This window comes from Bombina bombina, chromosome 9 (assembly GCF_027579735.1).
Source record: "Bombina bombina isolate aBomBom1 chromosome 9, aBomBom1.pri, whole genome shotgun sequence".
NCBI classification, from domain to species: domain Eukaryota; kingdom Metazoa; phylum Chordata; class Amphibia; order Anura; family Bombinatoridae; genus Bombina; species Bombina bombina.
In genome coordinates this window covers 128,720,092-128,733,024 of record NC_069507.1, presented here as the reverse complement: position 1 = coordinate 128,733,024, position 12,933 = coordinate 128,720,092, and the positions used below count along the sequence as shown (strand labels likewise).

Sequence of the window (12,933 nt, the reverse complement as noted above, 5' to 3'; positions counted from 1 at the left end):
AGATAGGGCATGTAATCTTAAACAACTTTTCAATGTACTTTTATCATCAATTTTACTTTGTTCTCTTGGTATTCTTAGTTGAAAGCTAAACCTAGGAGGCTCATATGCTAATTTGTTAGCCCTTGAATGCCACCTCTTATCTGAATGCATTTTGACAATATTTCACAACTAGAGGGCATTAGTTCATGTGTGCAATATTGATAACATTGTGGAGCAGTCTGCAGAGGCTTAGACACAAGGTAATCACAGAGGTATGCAAAACTGGGGAATGGTAAATACATTTTCTATCTTTTTAAACAATACAAATTCTGGTGTAGACTTAAAGGGACATGTCCAATTTTTTTATTTTGTAATTCAGGTAGAGTATGCTATTTCAAACAACTTTCTAATTTACTTCTATTATCAAATTGACTTTGCTCTTTTTGTATCTTTTGTTGAAAAGCAGAGAGGTAAGCTCAGGAGCCTGCCCATTTCTGGAGCACTATATGGCAGGAATTTTTCAAGAATGTTATCCATATGCAAGAGCAATAGATGGCAGCACAATTTCCTGCCATGTAGTGCTCTAGACACCTACCTCTGTATCTCTTCAACAAAGAATATCATGTGAATGAAGCAATTTTGATAATAGAAGTAAATGAAAAACTTTTCTTAAAAAAATTATATACTTTGAATCACAAAATAACATTTTTGGGTTTCATATCCCTTTAAAGTCCCCAATACACTGTCAGTGTCTTGTATGTTACTGGTAACTGAAGAGGCAATATAATATATTTGTGTGGTACTGGCAGCCAAGGGAATAAAATCACAGCTGAGAAATGGTCAGGTCAAGGGTAAGGCCTAAGGTTAGCCCATTTGCCCCATGGTACTTTATGTTTCTCCATGTTTATAGATCTATAGAACTATTCATAGTTTAAAAGCCTGCAAATTATGTAAAAATGAAGCAACACTTTTTTGCATAGCAATTTACGTTTCCATTTAGTAAGTTTACATGTTCACCTGCAGAAGGTATACATTTGCTGTGTTTAAATATTAAATACAAATTAAAATAGATATGTTTTTCTACATGTGTGTGTGTGTCCCTCTGTTTTATTTTATTTTATAGTGTATTTAATATCTCAGCACTTTGGCTCTGATACTAGCTAGTGCCTCCCCAGCCACTATATATATATATATATATATATATATATATATATATATATATATATACACACACACACAGACAAAATTATCATAATCATAAATCAATACACACTATATATGATGAAGCGTCAGGTGTTTATGTCCTGGCTTCACCTTTATACCTGCACTCTGCCAATAAACTGGTTTTGAACTGACCTTGGATGTAGCTTCGGTCTCAATGTTTCCCTCCTTTGGGGATTTCCTGCTTTTATATATTTATATATATATATATATATATATATATATATATATATATATATATATATATATATATATATATATATATACACACACACACAGACAAAATTATCATAATCATAAATCAATACACACTATATATAATAATTATATATAATAATAATTATATAATATATTTTCTACCTATGACTATAGCAAATAAATAAATCTATAAATACAAATACAGAAATGTATTTAACAGGACAGTTAAACATATAGGGCTAGATTTGCCTGTTTGCAGGCATGCGATAAATAACCAGTAATTATAAGTGGCTGGTTATTTCTACTGTGAGCTCGCAATATCAATTAGCACTCAGAAAATTAATCAGAGATCAGATCTCTGCTTAATTTTCTAAAAGTGACCCAAATGCCCCCAAAATTGAGGGTCTATTATGTTTTTATGAAAAATAAATGTAGCATTTTTTTCATTTAAAAAAAAAACTGCACTAGGCTGTTTTAAGGACTTAAACGTTGGCAGGTGTGGGGTGTGAGAAAAAAAAAACAGCACTGAAAAGTGCCTTTATATTGCGGTCTATGAGAACTGCGTGTTCCCTGTAAATATATATGTATATATTCATATACATTTATATTTAAAATTGCTGCCCATTGCTACGCAACTTACCCCCTCTACTGCGCTTAGTTCTGTGCCGTGTATGATGGCATCAGAACGAGGCTCCCATTGGAGCCTATGGAAGCGCGCTCTTGTAAGCATTGTACCTAACTCGTAATACCGTGTAAACATAAAATGGTACAGCATACGACAAACATCACTTAGTGCACGTGAAGACCTGGGGTTGCTGCCTTAACTCCCAAATAGGTAATCAAATGATGTAACGCCGCCCCCTGCAGACTCGCAGCCAATCGGCCGCCAGCAGGGGGTGTCAATTAACCCGATTGTACTCGATCGGGTTGAATTGTGGTGATTCCTGTCTGCCTGCTCAGAGCAGGCGGACAGGGTTATGGAGCACCGGTCTTTAGACCACTGCTTCATAACTACTGTTTCTGGTGAGTCTGAAGACTCGCCAGAAACACGGGACCACAAGCTCCATACGGAGCTTGATAAATGGGCCTCTTAGACTTAAAGCCTTTAATAAAGATTATGATCTAACTGTATTTTTTAATAATATGGTATGATTTTTTTTGTTGTAAGCCTCTAGAAATTAGATTGTATCCTTGTAATGCAGGCTGCATCCCAGTTTGTAAATTATTTGTACATTATTATTGATTTTAATGTTGTATAAATATTTGGTAACATATTAGCAATTTGTGATGAAAGTAAACAGCAGAGGGAGTCCATATAAAAAAAACTTTATTTAGATTGCAGAGTAGATATTCGAAATTGTCTGCAATCTCCTCCAGCTCCAGTAGATGGGAGTAGAGACTTAAGAATGAAGCCTCTGGCGCCAAAATGCCTTTAAAAGCTATTAAAAAAACACTTTACAATATGTGTGATTAAGGGGAGAACCCCGACATGTTACTGTTCTGTTTAAACTTGCCCACAATAAAGTGAACTTTTATATCGGAGTGCTGTGGACCATTGCATCATTTGATTAACTCGTAATACCTGCACACAGTGTGCACTGGTATTACTCAGTTTAGTACAAATATCGCTTTAGTGTATGCAATATTTTGTGCTCAACTCTCTCAAATCTGGCCCATAATTTACCTAATGTTATGTCAGAATGTACATTTACTGTACTCTTTGCAAAATGATACCTTTATCCATAAAATGTTGAATAAGGAGTTATTCTCTGCTTTAAATATAAAGGGGCCTATTTATCAAGCTCCGTAAGGACCACTGCTCCATAACCTGTCCGTCTACTCTGAGGCGGCAGACAGACATCGCCGAAAATCAACCCGATCCAATACGATCAGGTTGATTGACACCCCCTGCTAGCAGCCGATTGGCCGCAAATCTGCAGGGGCGGTATTGCACCAGCAGTTCACCAGAACTGCTGGTGCAATGATAGGTGCTGAGAGCGTATGCTTTCGGCATTTATCGATGTGCAGCGGATATCGGATCATGTCCGCTCGCATCATGATAAATAGGCCCCATAGCTTTAACAGCCAAATCATATTCTGAATTTAGACCTGACGGAACACGTGTTCCCAATCTAAAGAGCCAATACATCTCTTGTCAACTCAGTAGCTTAAATATGTCCCCATCTTCTTGGGAAAATAACTTTTTCAATTGCCCTCCACATTAAAGATTTAACATCTTCATTATGTTGGTGCACAAAGTGGTGCACAAGAGGCGTAGTTGAAGTACCTGTATTTATGGATGACAAATGTTGGCAAATTCTTGATCAAATTTCTCTGGTAGTGAAACCCGCATATTGTAAATTGCAAGACGTACAATGTAAAAAATAAAATACATAAGTGGACCTGCAATTCAAGCAGATTTTTAACATTGATCCCTTCTTCAGTGATTGCTGAATTAAATTATGAAGCTAGCATAACAAATTGACAGGCTCTATATACCTTTACAAGAGAGCCATGAGGAATGTCTTTTTTGTGGCTTCAACTGTGATGACCACAAAATGTTCCTTTATACCTGGAATTCTAGGATTATATGGTTCTAGTCTGTTTTTATAAGTGTTGTATAAGGGAGACGTCCCTTGATTAATTAGGAAAAGCATTTGCTGTTGTTTTTATGTGTTATAAGAATTTTTAAATAAACTAGAATGTATAAAACATAAATTAGATTGGTATCATCATTTCCTATATTTTTTTAGCGCTGCAAAATAAACCCCATTTTTTCTTCTTATGACCACAAAATGTTACCATTGGACCTAATTTGTAGGAAAATCTGCATCCTGCCTGAACCAAAGCAATTCATTTATATTCTGCAGCTAAAAGCAAAAAATGCTTCCATAAAATTCTAAAGACATCCTCTTATTGGGCTAGATTAATAATTTATCGCTTGTCGGCAAACAGCAAATTTGGCCGTTTGTGGGTGCGCAATAAATAACCAACCATTACAAGTGGCTGGTTATTGCTACTGCGAGCTTGTGGTAGCAATTATCGCTCAGAAAATTAACCAGAGATCACATATCTGGTTAATTTTCTAAAAGTGCCACAAATGCCCCCAAAATAAAGGGTCTTTTAGGTAGTTTTTAGGGGTTAAACGTGGCAGGTGTGGAGTGTTAGAAGATTGGCACTGAAAACAGCCTTTACATTACTATATGTATATATTTACGTTTGCTGCACTTTGATGTGCTTAGTTTCTGTGCTGTGTATGACGGCGTCAGATCAAGGCTCCCATTGGAGCCTATGGAAGCATACTCTCATGAGCGCAATGCTTCCATGCAAAGCGAACGTGAGGTCGCTTTCGCATTGCACCTAACTCGTAATATCAGCACACGTTTGCGTACGCTGGTATTACTCAATTGAGCACAAATATCGCTTTAGCAGAAGCGATATTTTGCTCTCAATTTGTAATCTGGCCCTTTGTGTACAGAGTGTTCAGTGACAGATGTAACACCCTACTTTGCCGTCTCTTAGATTCCAAGTGATCTTGCAACAGTGAAGTCTCTCAATGACATCCACTCCTCCCTCTGCCCTAGGAATCACTGCCTGGGGATAACACCTATCACTCAGCTAAGAAATTAGCCTGGTGTTACTGAGTATCCTCCAAGCAATTCCTTTTCAATCAGTGCTGGAGCCCTATTGAAGACGTTTTGCATTGCGACATTGACTGAGTACCAATCAGATTTGTTTCTATAATATTATTTGGTTTTAACTGGCGTTTTCTGGGACTGAGCTCTTTTTAAACAACACATATTTAAAGCATTATATATATCTAAGAACCATGTTTTTAAATAGATTGTGAGCCAACTGTGTTTCTTATAAAGGCAATATTATTATTTTATTTATATATACAGAATATATATATATATATATATATATATATATATATATATATATATATATATATATATATATATATATATATATATATATATATTTTTATATGTATAATGTGTAGACAGACCAGCACTCCAGGTGACTCCTGGTGCCCGGTGTGCAACAAATAGAATAGTATACAATCAGAAATGAAATGCAGTCACCGGGTCTTGCTTCAGACTTTTAATGCAAAAGTGTAAACATTTTCGGGGGATTAGCCCATTCCTCCGACATACATCAAAAAAGAAATAGACAAAGATACGTATGCAGGACACATACATCTGTTTCTGATTTATTGTAAAATGTGGTATTATTTGATTATTTGTTTATGTCTTCACTGCCGTAATCTCATGTTGCCCGGGATGATGACTTCATATGTCGGTGGCGCCACTACCCGGGAGATCGCGGGACACGGCGGCTAATGTTTTTAAATGGTGGCTGGTTTGGGGTAAATTTGTCTATTTCTGTTTTGATGTATGTCTGAGGAAGGGGCTAATCCCCTGAAAACGTTCACACTTTTGCATAAAAAATCTGAAGCAAGGCCCAGTGAGTGCACTTCATTTCTGACTGTGTGTGCATATATATATATATTTTATAAGTATTATGAAGTGCACACTTTCCGATAATCTTTGCACATTTAAACAGAAAAAGTGTTGTTGCTGTATTGGTCCCATAGAGAATGTTCCTTTAGTATATTGTGATACCTTTTATAAAAACTACAAAATCAAGGTTTTTTTATTCTGTAAGCTTTCAAAACCCCTAAAGAAGAGACCTCTGAGGTCTTGTAAGCTTATGGAATAAAAACAAAATTGATTTTGTTGATCCATTAATAGGTATCACAATCTGCACACTTAAAAACATTGTATCACACTGATTGTGAGGTTTAATGTGTAATTCTACCTCTGCTTTTCATAAGCAGGAAAAATATTGTTGCATTAAAGGGGCAGTTTACTCAAAAAATTTCTCCCCTTTAATTTGTTCCCAATGATCCACTTTACCTGCTGGAGTGTATTAAATTGTTTACAAGTAGCTCCTTTACCCATATATTGGCATTTGAAATTGTTAATTTAGCATGTGGTATCCCCACCTATTCTAAAAGTTTGTGGCCGCGCGTACCAGCTATAGATAAGCTTTGTAAACACAGCCAGCAGAAGAAATTACACTCCCAGTGTGTTAAAGCAGAGATAAGGTAATAAAATGTTGATTTTCCATTGTTCTCTCAAAGTATTGGGGATTGTTTTAAGGACAGATATAAGATAAAGAAGCAGGTATATGTGCACAATGTGATACAGTAATGAGATCTGATTATACCTACAAGCTCAACCTATTTTATTAGGCTGTGGCTTCAAAACACAAAATCAGAGCTTTAATATACAGAAATAAACCTTAAAAAGCAAATTTTCATACATTTTTTACTCTGCAGTTGGTAAAAAAGCAATTGTAAACACATTAAGGGAAAAACTATTTTACAGTATACTGTCCCTTTAACTTTACTCAAATTCTGCCATTCAGCCTGTGACTCCTAAGCCAACATCCCCTACAGCCTACACACACATCACTAACAAGTAGTGAAATCACAAACACTGTAACTGATATCACCAACATAAATGATTCTTACTGTTTCTCTCTTTTTGAAGATTTCAACGAACACTGCTCACTTTAGACGCCCATCTCCTTCTGAAACTGCAAATGTATTTGTATATTTGTTCCTTTCTTGTTCAGTTAAATGCTTTGAAAGAGGAAGTATAGAGAGGGGAGGAGAAAACAGGAAAGTGGGCAGAAATAAAAAAGGGGGAGGTGGAGACAGTGTTAATCAGTGATAAAGGCAACAAGAAAGCAGTGTTAATTAAACAGTGAGATAATAGTGATTAATTAGAAAGAAATTAGCAAGACACAAACAAGCAGTGAACAAACACAAGTTGTAAATAAAGATATGGTTGTTACAAACAACTTTACTTTCACTTCTTAAAAATATCAGAGAAGTTCCTGTTTTTTTTATATACAAGCAAGAACGTTCAGCAGTGGCTCCACCTCCCTTTAACCACTTACAAGCCTGGTAGAAATTGTCTGGGCAACTTTGTTAAAGGGACAGTCAACCATAGAATTGTTATTGTTTTAAAAGATAGATAATCCCTTTATTACTCATTCCCCAGTTTTGCATAACCAACACAGTTATATTAATATACTTTTTACCTCTGTGATTACCTTGTATCTAGGAACCTTCTTCCAGCCCCCTGATCACATGACTGTGACTGTTTATTATCTATTGTCTTAAATTTAGCATTGTAATGTGCTAGATCTTAACTTTCTGTGCCTGAACACAGTGTTATCTATATGGCCCACGTGTACTTTCTGTCTCTTTGTGTTGAAAAGAGATTTAAAAAGCATGTGAAAAGAGGCAGCCCTCAAAGGCTTAGAAATTAGCATATGAGCCTACCTATGTTTAGTTTAAACTAACAATACCAAGAGAAAAAAGCAAATTTGATGATAAAACTAAATTGGAAAGTCGATTAAAATTAAAAGTCCTATCTGAATAATGAAAGTTTAATTTATACTAGACTGTCCCTTTAAAATTTACTTTTTATCCAAATAAACATGCCTACCTTTTTGTATTGTTTTATAGGGAATCTTTAAAATTGAAATGTGTAAATGATTCTATTATGTCATTTGTGATTTTGATAAAGCTTACAAAGAAAAAAATAAATTTAATTATATTATTAACGCTTCCTCATTTTCTAAAAATACTTTGTTTGTTAGAACTTAAAGGGATATGAAACCCAAACATTTTATTTTGTGATTCAGACAGAACATAATAATTTATTTCTATTATAAAATTTGCTTCGTTCCCATGATATTCTGTGTTGAAGAGCTATCTAGTTAGGCATCTGGAGCACTACATAGCAGGAAAAAGTGCTGCCCTCTCCTGCTCTTGCAAATGGATAACATTCTTGCAAAACTGCTGCCGTATAGTGCTCCAGAAATGGGCCCCTGCTTTTCAACAAAATATATAAAGAGAACGAAGAAAAATTGATAATAGAAGTAAATTAGAAAGTTGTTTAAAATCACATGCTTTATATGAATTTTAAAAGAAAAAATTTGGGTTTCATATCCCTTTAACTTCTTTCCACAAGAGTATACTGTGTGTGAAGCATTGTGGCAAACAATGCTGCCTTATAGTGCTAAAAACGCAGGCTAAACACATGCTTTAACAAAAGATACCAATAGAAAAATATACAGGGCAGATTACAAGTGGAGCGTTATTTTGCGCTTTCGCTATAGCGCTAATTGTGCTAGATAGAAGAAAAGTTCTTGCGCGCGTCGGGTTTCTCTGGTATTACGAGTTCAAAGTAAAATGTTATTGCCCTCGCGCTAACCCGACACGCACAAAAAGCCGGGCTTACAATATCGCGTGAGTGTTAACGTATTCCCCCATAGAAGACAATGGAGAAAAAAAGTGGGAAAAAACACCCCACTCACTCGCAAATCCAATCATATATTCTCATGTGCGCTAACTCGACGTGAAAATATTAATATTTCACACATTCCAATGTTCTTCACGAAGCAGAATATGTTCTATTTATTAATAAATACATATTTATATTTGTATGTATACATATATATATATATATATATATATATATATATATATATATATATATATATATACACAGCAGCAGTAAAGAAAACTTGCACTCACTGGATTTTTTAAAACTCAAATTTACTGTGACCGTGCAACGTTTCGGGGATAATATATCCCCTTCCTCAGACAAGTATATATATATATATAATCTTATTTTGGTACAATATATTTATATATATATGTATATATACATGATTATATATAGGTATAGATATGTAGAGAAATATATATAGGAAAATCTATTTATCAATACATAGAACATATTCTGCTATGTACATAACATTGGAATGACAAATATTTACAGTAAATACATAGTTAAAACCTTTATTAAATATGAATACTGCATAGATATGTTTTTTCATGTTTTCATCTACTTAACTGCAAAGGGCTCTAATGCACTTCTATATATGTGTATATATGTATTTATGTGTTTATATGTGTTTATATGTCTGAAAATACATAAATAAAGGTATACACACACATATCTTTAAGCCTTTTATACCTTTTTGTGATTTTTTTTTCTAATAATGTTTATTACATGGTTTTATTATAAGTGTATTTTCTCATGTATTTTTTATGTGTTTTGTGACACTTTTTTGTTTTGTTTTGTATTACTGTGACTACATGATTTTACTATATATTTTTACTGTGATTATATGATTTTACTATGTATTTTTACTGTGATTACATGATTTTAATACGTATTATTACTGTGATTACATGATTTTACTGAGTATTATTACTGTGATTACATGATTTTACTATGTATTATTACTGTGATTACATGATTTTACTATGTATTATTACTGTGATTACATGATTTTACTATGTATTATTACTGTGATTACATGATTTTACTATGTATTTTTACTGTGATTACATGATTTTAATACGTATTATTACTGTGATTACATGATTTTACTGAGTATTATTACTGTGATTACATGATTTTACTATGTATTATTACTGTGATTACATGATTTTACTATGTATTTTTACTGTGATTACATGATTTTAATACGTATTATTACTGTGATTACATGATTTTACTGAGTATTATTACTGTGATTACATGATTTTACTATGTATTATTACTGTGATTACATGATTTTACTATGTATTATTACTGTGATTACATGATTTTACTATGTATTTTTACTGTGATTACATGATTTTAATACGTATTATTACTGTGATTACATGATTTTACTATGTATTATTACTGTGATTACATGATTTTACTATGTATTATTACTGTGATTACATGATTTTAATATGTATTATTACTGTGATTACATGATTTTAATACGTATTATTACTGTGATTACATGATTTTACTATGTATTATTACTGTGATTACATGATTTTACTATGTATTATTACTGTGATTACATGATTTTACTATGTATTATTACTGTGATTACATGATTTTACTATGTATTATTACTGTGATTACATGATTTTAATACGTATTATTACTGTGATTACATGATTGTACTGAGTATTATTACTGTGATTACATGATTTTACTATGTATTATTACTGTGATTACATGATTTTACTATGTATTTTTACTGTGATTACATGATTTTAATACGTATTATTACTGTGATTACATGATTTTACTGAGTATTATTACTGTGATTACATGATTTTACTATGTATTATTACTGTGATTACATGATTTTACTATGTATTATTACTGTGATTACATGATTTTACTATGTATTTTTACTGTGATTACATGATTTTAATACGTATTATTACTGTGATTACATGATTTTAATACGTATTATTACTGTGATTACATGATTTTACTGAGTATTATTACTGTGATTACATGATTTTACTGAGTATTATTACTGTGATTACATGATTTTTCTGAATATTATTACAGTGATTACATGATTGTACTGAGTATTATTACTGCGATTACACGATTTTACTATGTATTATTAGCTTTCATGTTACGTCTTCATTTAAGTGTATTTTTATTCCCCCCCCCCCCCAACAATAGGGAGATGTATTTTCACATTATACAGTATATCTTTAACTAATTCAAAGATCCTTTTTGTGATTTTTTTTTCTAATAATGTTTATTACATGGTTTTATTATAAGTGTATTTTCTCATGTATTTTTTATGTGTTTTGTGACACTTTTTTGTTTTGTTTTGTATTACTGTGACTACATGATTTTACTATATATTTTTACTGTGATTACATGATTTTACTATGTATTTTTACTGTGATTACATGATTTTAATACGTATTATTACTGTGATTACATGATTTTACTGAGTATTATTACTGTGATTACATGATTTTACTATGTATTATTACTGTGATTACATGATTTTACTATGTATTTTTACAGTGATTACATGATTTTAATACGTATTATTACTGTGATTACATTATTTTACTGAGTATTATTACTGTGATTACATGATTTTACTGAGTATTATTACTGTGATTACATGATTTTTCTGAATATTATTACAGTGATTACATGATTGTACTGAGTATTATTACTGCGATTACACGATTTTACTATGTATTATTAGCTTTCATGTTACGTCTTCATTTAAGTGTATTTTTATTCCCCCCCCCAACAATAGGGAGATGTATTTTCACATTATACAGTATATCTTTAACTAATTCAAAGATCTGTGTGTGTGTGTGTGTGGGGGGGGGGATAATGTCTTCTTAGCTTCATGTTTGCAACAGGAAAAGAGGTAAATAGATATGCCACATGTATCCTGAGCACATAGATACTAAATATGTGCTATCTTCACCCAATGACTACAAATCCAACAATTATACATAAGACCATCACAGCCATGGCATTTCAGGGGAAAAAATGCTATGTTTTAGTTATCAGGGGTAAGTCATCCTACAGATCCTTTTTAACCCCATAAAACATATATAAATCCTAAAGGTATACATATTAAGGAATATAAAAATTCCAAAAGAGGCGTATAGCTGATCTGGTTCCACCTTTTATAAAGGGAAGCAGGGCTTATCCAGTTAGTCTGATATCGGTAGTGGGCAAGTTACTTGAAGGAATTAAAAGGGATAATATTGATGAGTATATTAGTGTAAACAAGATTACAAGTTCAGATCAGCATGGTTTTATGAAAACTACACCCTGTTTCAAATTATTATGCAAATTCTATTTCAGTGTCACAAAGATTAAATTATTTTTTTTTCAGTTTAACTCATGGATGGCATTGTGTCTCAGGGCTCTTTTGATCACTGAAAACAATCTCGGACACCTGTGATAATTAGATTGCCAGGTGAGCCTAATTAACCCTTTAAGGACACAGCTTTCAGTTTGCTCAATTGTTTTATGACGGAAAAATTCCGTCATATGTCCTTAAGAGGTTAAAGGAAAAACTACTAAAGGAGGGTGTTCCACATTATTAAGCAGAGCACCATTTTCAAGCAATATGGGGAAGAAAAAGGATCTCTCTGCTGCCGAAAAGAGTGAAATAGTTCAATGCCTTGGATGAGGTATGAAAACATTAGATATTTCACGAAAACTTAAGCGTGATCATCGCACTATTAAGAGATTTGTGGCTGATTCAGAGCACAGACGGGTTTGTGCAGATAATGGCACATTGAGGAATATTTCTGCTGGATCCATGCATCGGATCAAGAGAGCAGCTGCTAAAATATCATTACATAGCAGCAAACAGATATTTGAAGCTGCTGGTGCCTCTGGAGTACCACGGACATCAAGGTGTAGAGTCCTCCAGAGTCTTGCAACTGTGCATAAACCTTTCATTCGGCCACCACTAACCAATGCTCACAAGCAGAAATGGCTGCATTGGGCAGAAAAATACATGAAGACTAATTTTCAAACAGTCCTGTTCACTGATGAGTGCTGTGCAACCCTGGATGTTCCAGATTGATGGAGTAGTGGATGGTTGGTGGACAGTCACCCTGTTCCAACAGGCTGCGACATCAGC

The 12,933-nt window shown here is 33.4% G+C and overlaps 1 protein-coding gene across 1 annotated transcript in view; it reads right to left on the bottom strand.

Annotated features, from left to right (window-relative positions):
- The window catches only part of UNC93B1 (unc-93 homolog B1, TLR signaling regulator), a 71,769-nt gene extending 64,524 nt beyond the window's left edge, over nt 1–7,245 (bottom strand). The window contains exon 1 of the mRNA XM_053692370.1: nt 6,941–7,245. The gene's annotated coding sequence lies outside the window, so the exon portion shown is untranslated. The remainder of the gene's footprint in view (nt 1–6,940) is intronic.
- Between the last annotated feature and the right edge of the window lie 5,688 nt (nt 7,246–12,933).